The sequence below is a fragment of the Numenius arquata genome, chromosome 10, assembly GCF_964106895.1.
Source record: "Numenius arquata chromosome 10, bNumArq3.hap1.1, whole genome shotgun sequence".
NCBI lineage: Eukaryota > Metazoa > Chordata > Aves > Charadriiformes > Scolopacidae > Numenius > Numenius arquata.
In genome coordinates this window covers 6,168,139-6,180,884 of record NC_133585.1, presented here as the reverse complement: position 1 = coordinate 6,180,884, position 12,746 = coordinate 6,168,139, and the positions used below count along the sequence as shown (strand labels likewise).

Sequence of the window (12,746 nt, the reverse complement as noted above, 5' to 3'; positions counted from 1 at the left end):
ATTTAATCCAAAATTATTTTATAGCAAGCATTTACATAAAAAAGCAACTATGACGACATCACGCTCTCATCCATCTAAAGGGTGGTATTTTTCAGGCACATCGAAAGTTTGACAGTTAGGTAGTGACAGTCCTGATAAATACTGTGATTCAGTAAAGCCCTACAGAAATCATCTAACTTCAAGTAAGCTGGCAGTTCCAGTGAAAGAGTGAGACTGCTACGGTGCCAAAAGAGCTTGCTGTGTCAAGCGACAGACATAACCAAGTCAGAGCTTTTGGTTAAGTTTCCTGTATTCTATACACAAAGAGAACTTCCAGCCACACACTTGGGCAGAAGAAGACTTCCCTCAGCTCTGCTCTGCCGTCGCTCTCAGCTGCTGCCATCTAGCTGGAATACCAGGGCTTCAGGAGTGAAGCTGCAACACATGGCCATCCTTGGGATGGATAATGAACCACCAGGTACCTTCTTCAGAGAGAACTTACACAAGGCTTCCAGGTGCCCTTCCAACCAGAAGAGTCCAAAAGACTTTTGCCTTCTATCCTCTGAAGCGCACGGGGCACAGATTGGGTGCAGCCCGTGTCCCACCCACCGTGAGACAAGGCAATGAAATCATCTTCCTTCAGAACAGGAACCAGAAGGAATCTTCTTGGAACGTTACAGCAAAAGCTCTTCATCTCTCTTAGCACTTATGTGAGTTTAAAAGGGCGGGGAACAATTTAAAAACTGTCTCCAACACTGAAATCTCTGAGCATAATCCTTGGAATGTGCAACACTGTCAGGTTAGCACTTAGTGACCCCTTACCCCTTCCTCTGAGTTTTAAACATTTATACTCACAACCTGCTCCTGCTTGAAATTATTTGCTAAATTATTTTCCTTACTGAGATGTGACAGCATAGTATCAAATGATAGAGATATCAAAATACTCAGGATGTGGATAAAACCTCCAGAAATTATTAACAACCCCCCACAAATTAAATAAACAACATGACCTTTATTCATGAAGGTGCTTGTGCTTTAAGTAATTTTTTAGTTTCTCTAGGAAGGACAAAAGCTCTCTGTAACTATCCACTTGGGAAACGTTCAGTCTGTAAATTGGTGAAATACATGAACGTTATTTTAATCTATGTACCTGTTCCTCACGAAATAGGTCATTTAGGAACTTAGAAAGTATCTACACGGTATCAATTGCATTTTGGAACTATATTTTATCTTGTAGTGATCAGCAAGTGGTTACTTAATGAAACAAAACCCACTGCTTTTTGTCCAGTTCCTACTGGAGACAGTTGTTTTAAATCAGAAAGCAAGGACAGCAAGAATGCAACAATTTCTCTGAGTAATTGTTTTGGCTTGTTCCTGTATGCATTGTTTATTTTTATGAAAGTATTGCTTTATAACTGGAAAATGACTAAGCTGTAAACTATTGTTTTATCATTCTGAGTGGCCAGTGTTTCTGGTTTTGATAAAAGCCAAGTTTCAAACAGTTTTCAAGTAACATAGGAAAAAACCTAACTGTCAGTAAATGTGCTTATATTGAGCGTGACATTTTCCTCTATGACGGTGCCAACATGTCAGGAGGAGAGGATTGCTTTCAGACTTGAACAGCTTCTTTGTTGCTGAAGTGAACTCTGATTGCTGCCATATTAGTATCTATCAGATTACAACAGTAGCAGAAAACCTCCAATATTTGACATTACATGTTAAAGAAAATAATTATTTTATGCATATATGAGCAATTTTACATTTAGTTTTAAACGATTTGGAAATCGTTTTCAATTCCGATTACTATTGATTAAATTAGGCACTCTCCAGGAAGGTCTTCCAATCCCTATTTAGGACAAAATAATTGTGTGACTTTACTTATGAGATGTACACTTGCAGAGTGTAGAGATGAGAATTTTAATGATGAGATGGAGGTGTACACACATGTGCGAAAGAGCAGTAATATACCTGGGTTTGGTGTAGGGAGATGCCACAAATAAAAAATTCTCCTATTTCCCTGGAAACTACAAAGTTAGTTCAGCTCATTTTGGCAAGATGAATTAAGATCTTAAGATGATGGTTTGACATAGTTCCCTAAAGTCTGCCCCTCTGTGAGGAAGCAAAAAAATTGCTATATTCTCTCTAAATTTCAGCACACAGCTTTAAGTGAGATTATTAAGCTCAGGGAGTGAGATGTCTATTTTTATTTATGCTGAATTTATAACAAAATTTTAGAGGAAGTATTAAACATCATCTGGGAGACAGGAGCCTAGAGGTTTTATTACTTTGATTAAAGTAATTCAACCTTTTTTGCCTCTGTTTACCCACTTGCAAAATAGTTATAATGATAAATACACCTCCATTGGCAAACCAGTGGGAGGTTTAATTACTTAACATTACTAAAATGACTGAAATTCTGTGTTGAAAGGTATTATAAAGTACAGGGCATTACCATCAATAAAATATAAGCTGCAAATCAAACAAGCTCTGATAAAGAACAAGCCACTTTTCTTCTTTTTTCCTAGTATCCCCAAACCACTTTGCTATGCTTTTTCTTCATTGAAAGCCAATTTAATCCTTACTGAGAAAGCCATGCATCTTAAAATATTTGTTAAATTGTTGATTAAAGAGAGAAACTGTTTCTTTCACTTTTCATCCCTCTAAAATAACTGTCAAAACTAGATTTGCCTAACCCATCTATTAATATGAGCATAATGTTGTGTTTAGACCAAAAAGTAGACTGAGAAATACCAATCGTTGTTTCATGAACCAATAACCAGAAGTCTAAAAACTGGTAATTATATTATTTATGATGTTTGGAACAATGAGATAATTGATTTTCAATCTTAATTTCCACAATTTTGAGCACAATCCCAGGGTCCCTGTTGTGGCAAATTAGCATTTCAGGAAGAATAAGGTATGGTTAATTTAGGCCTTTGATGATCGTGCAATATTTGCCTTTTTGTGTATGGCTAGTTACATTAATATAATTTGGCATCTCATTAATTATGTAAACATCAACCATATGTTGAATTCATTCAAGTTTGGTGTGTACATAATATTTACAGCGTATTAGTAAATTGAGAGAATCTATGTAACTACAAATGCATAGAGAATTTCTAATTCTCTAGACAGTTAATCCTCAGTTTGAAAGCTCTATAAGCAAACATTTAACGCAAGTCTATTCCTTAGTTATTCAAACAGCTTTGAACAAGAAGAGAACAAATAGGAGTATCTTTTTAATCAAATGGGCTTATACCAGAACAATGGTTTATTTTATAAACACAGGTAAAACACTCAAAGACAGAAACAAAGACTGACCATTGGTGTATTAGTAGATAATCTCCTCATTGACCGACTGCCAAAAGATCTCATAAAAAAGCAGATTATTTGATATGACCGTACAAAGTCTTGTGGAGAACTGCTCACAGCTTGCTTATCAATAGTGCTTACTTAAGAATCTTGTCTTTAATATTCCATGGCCTGAAAAATCATAAAAATTCTGCTGTCTACACGCAAGAGACTTTTTTGGTTATGTGACTATGCACACAACTACTGTGACTTTTGGAGTGGAGGAGGAAACTAATTTGGGCTTGCCCTGTTGTAATCATAAATATTAGTTCCCCTGCTCACAAAAAAAGCAAAAAAGTCCTCACCAACCTTTTGCTCTATACTATATATATGCACTGCTATACCTGTGCCCTCAGAGTGCCAGGATTCCCAGGTGACGCAGAGCAACGTGGCTGCTACGCAATTTAAACAAATACAGGAATGAGTCCAATGCCATGACAAATCACTCAACTCCAGCATGACTTCTATACTTTATGGATTTCCCTGTCAACAACGTGGTCATGCTGTGAAAGGCTTCACTTAAATTCAGGTTAGAAAACAGATATAAGATATAATAAAACATAGGTATGTTTTTCCCTAAGCACTCTCATACTGAAACACTTAAGTAGAAACCTTTCTTCCCTCCCCCCAACTACCTTTGAGATCTTGTAAATTATAAGAACATAGCAGCACGGGGATTAAATATTAATCAAAGTCATTACCATCATCGTCAGAACATATTTCAAGAGCCCCAAAGAAAGAGCGTATTATTTCACTAATAAAGATCATATCATCAGAAAGACTATGCTGATATTGTAGCATGGTAGGTACGATGAGTTAAAAAAAAAAGACATGATCAAGAGGTAACACAAAAGATTTCTGAAGCTTATCGCACTATTGAAATGCTAACTCATCCTTTCACTGAGTCTGTTTAAGTAAAGCAGGCTCACCATGGGCAAAACACAGCTTTATATACAACCACAGAAGCATACGGTTTATCTACAAAATGTAATTTTGCTGAGAAAAAAACCCAACCAACCACATAAAAAAACCAAGTATCCAAACTCCATAAATTATATCCGTGAAAATCCAGAGCAGCTCTAAAGCTCTGTGGAGATCTGAATTCATTGAGTGTGTGATAGGGCTCTCCAAAGCCCAACCAGCACACCTGAAACTAATGTTGTTCACAGGATGACTTACTCTTTGCATTAAAGCAATGACAAGTTTTATGGAATAATGGGACTTTTGCTATTTGCAAATTAAGGTGTAAATGTTTAATAAACCAAAATACCCTCTCCCATTCCCCAAGGTATTTGTCAGCTGATTCTAAACAGCCTATGTATCCCTATGATATATTTAATTTAATGTATAAGCACCACTATTGCATAAAATTAAGTGCATAATAAAGTAAAATGCTCAGAAGAACTAAAAAAGTAATTGGCAAAATGCTAAAGGATGTATTTCTTTCAATATCTGGCTTACCAAGTTTAAGAGCAGTAACATTTCCTTTTAAATATCACCCTTCTCCCTACTCTAACCCCAGAACTACAATTCCAAAGAAACTTCTTTCACAGCAAATATAACATTTACTATGAACACGCAATTAGGTCCTAATCACTTGGATTAATTACCACATCAGGATTTACAATAAAACATTTATTGCTCACACTTCCACACATTAAAATTAATTATTTAAAAGAACATTAATGTTATTGCTTGGCCTTTTAATTTTCATTATATAAAGACTGTTGCATGACTTTGTTTCTGAACACACAAATAAATGAGGGTCAGGACCTACGCTAATTCTAATAATTATTAAGAAATATAGTTGAAATATGGACAATTGCTAAACTCTAGACAAAGATATTTTCACTTATATTAATTTGGGTATCAATACTTGTCTGCAGAACACTAAATACAATGAGCTGTGTAAGTGCTTAGCATTAATTATTATAATCTGAATGAGCACCTTCTTCAAATACAAAAGGGGGGGGGGGGGGAAAATACCCCGACTATTAGCTTTTTAGAGCCAAGTAATACATTAAGTTCCTGTTTTTAATGAACTCATGAGCTCACACCTCAGTAACCCACTTTTAATAGCAGAACCACCACTGTAACCAGGGAGAGTTGTGTTTGTTTTACTCCCAGATCTTACAACCTGAGGGGAAACTTCTCTGCTAAGACACTATTTTCCGTGATGTCTTATTACTGTGGGAGTAGCAGGTTTCAGTGGGGGCTTCAATTTGCACTGCTATTCGAGAGGCTTGAACACTCAAAATAAGTTTTAATTTTCTACTGAACATTTTCCATATTCTGTACCTGAAAATGACTCCATTCCCGTCCCATTATTTGCTCACCTTCACAGAAAATCAGACTACAGATATAGGAAATATGACGGAGCAAATATTTTTTCAGAGAACTAACCTTTCTTCACACAAAATACCTCTGAGTTTTCAAGTAAAATGATTTGGAGAACAGGAAACCCCCAAAATTTGGTACGCAAGTTCAACGGGGTACCAGTCCCTTCTGCAGATGGGTTTAGTACTAAATGTCCACGTGACATACAGCTTCTGATGGGAACACTTGCAAATCACAGATTTTTCCATTAAAAACACCAGTGTCTGCAAAATGGAATTCAGGAAATACTGAAGGAGGCTGCTCACATACAGACATCGTGATGCAATTTTGGATGGTCGGATTACACACTGCTAACTGGTAATTAGTGAGTTCTTTGGACTCACTTAAGCCTCCAAAGCTGTTACTTTATGGAAATAAAGTCACATTCAAGGAGATATTTCCAACATGGCAATTCTGGTTTTGGAAGATCAGCCTAACCCCTTGAACCAACGTCTCTCCTATTTGTTAGTGCCCAAATTAGTTTGTCTGCTTTAATTAAATTTGCTTATTCTTGAAGTGTTGAAGTGTATGGGGAAAAAGAAGAGAGATTTACAGGAGTTCGTGTTCTTAAAAAATTCCATTTGAAATTACAGGATTCAAACCAACTGTTTTTGAAACTCACGTGAGTTTTACAATGTTTGAAGAAATTCCAAATGGAAAAAGAATTTTCACAATAGCAGTCAAACATCAGAATATCCTTAGAAATATTCAAAATGACCGACCACAAAGCAACCGTGTAAACTTTGAATTTGCTCTAACAAACCTCTGGTGGTCCATTCCAACCTGAATTATTCTAGAAGTCTATGATATGTTAGATATCTGTGTATTTGAAAAATATGGACAAAAAAAGCACATAGCCTCCCATGTTCATCAGCTTCTAAAAGAGCAGTACCCCAGATACTGCAGCTACCTCTAAACAAATCATGTAAGAAATTAGCTCTTTTACCCTGAAATAAATACCACAAAATGTATACACTTTGCAAATGAACCATGTAAATGCATTAGGAGTAGAATAACACCTTAGAGGTTACGGTCCTCCTGTGGCCCTTCAACTTCACATGGAGCTTCCCTGAATTCAAAATTACGAAGTCAATGAGATCTTAATAATCCCTACAGCCATATTTGCAGACAGTCCTTTGGACAGGAATGAGCTCTGCTACAAGAATATTACGAAAAAACGTTTCCTGCTCTTCTTTGCTCTTGAATCTCTGCCCATCCAATTTGTGTCCTTGAAAATAGAATAAGAAAAACAGATAGTAAAGCTATCACAATGTATTTAACACTGTTAACTTGTGTGCTAATTGATACACTATAACCATGATTTTCTAGATTAGATTATCAATGAATAACTTTGACATATTGGACACAAATAAAGATAAATGAAAAAGCACTCCTTTTTAAATCAGCATTTAAGCTCATGTTTTAGTGCTTTTATAAGAAAGGAAAGTTGGGATTTCTCAAAATCACCTCCTCAGTTTGAGAGTTTAAATCCATTCCTTATGCTAAATAAACATAATTTCTACTTTTTAAACAGCTAAACTAGGACAGTTTGGAACAGTTTAGTAAATAACCTCAGTTTAGGGAATGAAAATTATTGGTCCATGTCTAAGTAAAATGCAGCACGCATTCCTCAGAACAAACATGGAAAGTCTCCGACTCAAGTTTTGGATACATTTTTATGTATCTGTATCAATGACATGCCTTTGTTTATAGGAAAGCCCAATGACTGGGTATTTATTGGAGCTTGCTTTCTCTTCAAAACAGCTAACTATGGAAATCAAGGATTTTCTCTTTACTCCTGTCCCTGCAATGGCTCCTCATCAACATCTATGGTCCAACCCAGTCAGGAGGCTAGTAAGAAACCAACCACTGGCAGAGCGGTATAAAACACTTCTACAAATAACAGGAAAAGAAAGCGATGATGGTACCTCTAAAACCAGAGTTCAGAAGCCATGGATAAATATTTTACATTGTTTCAACCTTCTGATACTTAGAGCTTGATTTTCCTTCAGGAAGGGCAGTGGAGACACACATCAGCTATTTTCACAAAACTTTCCCTGGAGAGCAATATCTACATGACGCTACTTGGAACATCTTCTACAGAACAAAATTAAGCTTAAGAAGCTCCCTTCTGAAACAGATGTTTGAATACTGCTATAAATCACAGGACAATACAATCCCCTCTCCAATACTCACGTTTATCCATAGTAATAATTGTTGTTAATCGAAGGGTTAAGTAGTTGGTAATGACATGAACAACAACAAAAAATTACTTGACAAGATTCCACCCTCATTCCAATCTCTACCAAAGCGTCAAATGTAATTATAAATTTTCACCAAAGATGTCAGATTCTTATGTTAATCTTTGCACAATCTGACATTGCCATTCTTCAACTTTTATAGATGTGAACAGTTATCACTTTGTTTGTATGTCACCACAGACAACATAATCAATAGTTTTCATATCTTTCTGTTCACACTTTTTGTTAAAATGAATTTTGTGAGTGCTGCTTACTTTTGTTCCACTATGAAACTTGTTACTGCTTGAATAGAGAGTACTTAATCTCAACAATAAACATTATAATGTGTGATAAAGCAGTCAGGAGAAAAAAAAAAAAAACCTCAACATTTTTTTTCAGTCCCCATTTTAACATACTCTGTCCTTATCAAATTAATATCTAACAACAGTGACACGAAAGCAACACAATGGATGGCTTTGTTCACTTCAGATGTACTAATCTGAAGCACAAACTGCCTTTCACTCCTTTTCCTTTTATGTTCTGTATTTCTGTAGTAGGGAAATCTTACTCCATGAAACTCAATGCAAAAAATTTACAACTGGAAATAACTGATTTATAAAATATTACCTGTCCTCATCAATAATTTAAACAGGATCCACCAACAAATGGATTGCTCATTTATTGTTTCCATAGCCGAAGACCCCCCAGGAAAGCAGGAGAGGTGTTCTTCCTCACCTGTACCAGGTGAATGTACCATGTGGGCACATTCAGCTCTTCCTCCAGTTCTAGAGCAAAACTCCTCCAACTCCAAGCACAACCAGCACAGTTGCTCCAGACACTGACAGATTTTCATAAAAGTTGCGAATGACACTCATTGAAAAATTGTTTATTGTAGGATAGTGGCTCCTGTGAAGGTTAACTTGATCCTTAATGTGCCTACTCATATACCTATTCTCCAGGGATGCCATGATGCACCAAGACTTAAAAAAAAAAGATTATTTTTTTAATCAGTCACCAGGGCACAAAACTGAAATGTGAATAGAATAAATTTTTTGCTGGCCAAGCCTTTACATTAGCTTTTACAAATGAGCACCACTGTGCCAACAGTGAAACGGGTCCTGATTTTGTAATGTTTGCTGAACTTGAGTTTAGAAATTGACTTTCTTGACATGTAGTCTGATGGCAAGTTTCCTTCTGGGCACCAAAACAGACAAAGCTGCTCCAACAGAAAGAACTTATTCTGAATATGATGTTTTAGGCTCTGGCTTGACCAAATGAGTACTTCAGACACTTAACAGCCAACAAAGAGAGTCAAGATTTTTTTTACTGCCAGCACCCAACTGATTTCTTCCAGTGTGAACTAGAACCAAATAAAGAGTCCGCTTCATCCTTTCTAGCTTAACACCAACATACATAATCATAGGAAAATGTCACCTAACTCTGGCTGGGTTTAGCCAGAGGTAATTACTGTTACTTATTAGAAACTGCAGCCCTGGCCTTGTCTAGAAGCAGAGAAATTACATGGCTCTTCCTTGAGCGAGTGCTTCAGACCTGTGGAGCTCCGCAAATCCAACAGTACTGAAGTCTAGTAACAAAGGCACATCCACCACCTCCGAGTAATACCATGGTACGGTTCAGGCTGCTGAAAAAGCAGATTTCAGAGAATGGGTTGCATCATGGCAGTTCTTTGGCATATGTGTAAGAAACAGGTGTCTTCTGACCCTATTTACTCCTCACAACTCGCACTCAGATGCGCAGGGGTTGCAGAAGGCTTCCCGTGAAGTTGGTTTTCTGGCATCTACTCTCCGCAACGATGATTGCTTATATCTCATGTACCCTGTCATCTTCCTGTCCACTCTAATCTCAGAGCAAAGGAACTTCAGAATATTCACTGCGAATAATAGTCCTTGGAAAATATTCAACAATTTCAAGACTGTATGATACATTTTAGAATTTAGAGATTTAATAGCACTGATGACTAGCAATTTTCCACAATTACCATCATAATCATTCCATGTTCTGAGAAGAGGATACAGATGACAAGGAGCTGTTTGAAAAATTAAACTTTTATAAAACATCTTCTGAATGTCTGGCATTTTGATACAGTAATACTTTGTCTGCTTTTCTGACTGCCTGTTACAAATTTGTATTTGCCTTTAGATATTCTTCTTATGGCAAAAAAGAGTCTGTTCTGAGGATGATTTGTACCTTGGTTTTACTACAGTGAATTATGGATCTATTCAGAGATCATGCTCTCCCAAATGAACATCCAAGCCTGTTAAAATAGTCTGCCAACATACTGTGAAGATCTGGGAAATGGCACACCCTCACAAATGCCAGATGTAATTCTGCCCACAAGAAAAGTCAGATGGATTCCTCCAATAAATTCCTACTTCTTTTGTCTGCCTCTTGGTTGATATATGATACCACTGCAGATGTATCCAATTTTATTAAAATTTGTCCCATCAGCTCCATTCTGGAAGGAGAATTTTCAAATTTACCCTGAGCTTGTGCACGTTTTGTGATAAGTTGTTCCTAAGCTGAAACCCAAGCCTTAAGTTTCATTTCATTTAGTTCAGCAAGGTCCGTATCTGGTCAGGCAATCTTCTGTCTTTGTGATGGTAAAAGACAGCTATATTTCACTGAAAATGGCTGGATATTTGGGCTCACTCACATTCCAGTAAATTTTTCAGTTAGCTCTGAAACTGGAATTATGATGTCCACTTTGGTTGAGCTTGAAAATCATCATAATATTGAAACTCATCGTAGCGGCTGAGTTCAAACACCAAAACCTCCCACAGGACTACACACAAGGCAGAAAGATCTCATCACAGCCAGCTCTTCAAATTCTAACAGAAGCTTTGCCGAAGAACTGAACTGTAAGAATAACATTCTTCAGTGTTTATGGTTTTATATCGAATGAAAAGCTTTCCCTAAATGAGTGGCTAATAACGTACTTCAGACTATGGAGATACTGGTAAACCTGTACTTAAAGATGTCACTTAATTCCTCCATTTCAAAGACACACCTAATGCTAAAAAGTATTTAGGAAACACACCGTTGAAAGTCAACACAGTTGTCTATGGGTCTTTACTGAATTTTATATTAATAAAATTTTGAACTATTCTGAAAACCTCAGACTCTAAAAATTATCACATAGTAGAAAAGTATCCACTAGAAAATTTTAAAAAGTAGCAATTCAAAGTAATTTTTTAACAGTCTTTCTGAGTTAATATTTGCTATGAATTTAAGTACGATAATTTGCAAATACTTATATGCACTGAGAGAACAACTACAGTGGATACACATTCAAGATTTTCTTAAGGGAGTACATTAGGTCCAAACTTTTTGAATTGGGAAGTATTAGGATTTGACATTGAGCTAATGTTGAATGATCTTGCACTGAAATACTCAAACATTTAAAGACTGACAAAATAACTCCATATAAATAAAACAATGAAAACAAATACAGGTATATAAACATGCTGTTTGTTCTACACTGCTTCATGTACAGAAACTAAGCTTCTAATTCAAGTTGTCTTTGTGTAGTATCACTACCTTGTAGAAAAGAGGGTGTTTTGTTTCCAAAAATGACATTTTTGGCATTATGACCCAATTACTTCAGATTCTGAAGATATTGCCCCACAGTCATCCTCCTGCTCCCAGTCATTCATTTTGTTACTAGTGTTTGCAGAGACCGATGATCTAGAATGTCGTTTGTGGTAAGTTTTTTGTATTCCACTTTCCTCCTTCTCAACTGAGGATATTATAGTTTGCTTCTACTCACATTTAAAGGAGCAGAGAGCGCAAAAGCTAGCGATACTCACGGGGAGATACTCTTCTGCTTGGAGATACAGAAGGGAAAAATATTGTGTGAGAAACAGGGAGATAAATTTTAACACAAGTGTGAAAATGAATTGGGGTAACTATTTTTGTCACTGTGGTGTCACAGCTGGCCCTGTGATAGATGAGTCTCAGCCTGCATATGAAATGAATATACACTAAAAACTTTATTAATAGGAAGTATTAATTACTTCAAGATGATAACATACCTTGGATCTAAATCAGATGCTGCTCAAGGGCACACTGGGGATAACTAAGTATTGTTATACGAGTGCTTTTCTCACATGAGAAAAATACAGTAAAGATTCTATACATTTCAGTTGTTGCACAAAACTATCCAAAAGCATATTGGGGCTTCTCGTAGAAACAGAAAACCTCTAAAAGGGGCCTTTAAAGTTGGCAAAATCAGCAAATTTAATCTATCCACTTTCTTTTGACCTTTAAACCTGACCTGAAAAAAGTGTTCAGCAACATAAATTTGATCTCTAAAGGCCTGCTGCAGATCTCATTTTCTGCTGTTTTTCCATTAGGCATTTATGGGACTTGCTGGTGTTACAGGGGACTAGTAAAATGTCGAAATAATCCTGCAGTTCCTGTGTATGAATTCAGCTTTTCCCTGTGAGATGATAACATTTTTTTTTCCCCTGCCAAGGCTTTTTCAGATACTGGAGTATAAGACTAATACCATAGGTGTGATGTTATTTTTTTTTCATTTGGTAACATTAACCAGATCTAGCAGTTCAAGTGTTGAAACAAAAGAATTCTTTTCTGAGCCAATAAGGTGGCTTGGTGCACATCTGCACTAATTGAAATCACAGCATGGCTTTTCAGGATAGGAATTGTATCCAATACATACAGAGGATCTGAAGATCCTGGTTGTGTGTTTGTACATTCTCTTAAGTGCAGAGGAAACCAGCTGCTTCCATTTATAAACTGTGCTGATGCATGTGCCTCGAT

General features: G+C 36.5%; 1 protein-coding gene across 2 annotated transcripts in view; it reads right to left on the bottom strand.

Moving 5' to 3' along the window:
• Positions 1-12,746, bottom strand: part of ADK (adenosine kinase) — a 291,102-nt gene that overhangs the window by 84,343 nt on the left and 194,013 nt on the right. The gene's annotated exons all lie outside the window — the stretch shown is intronic.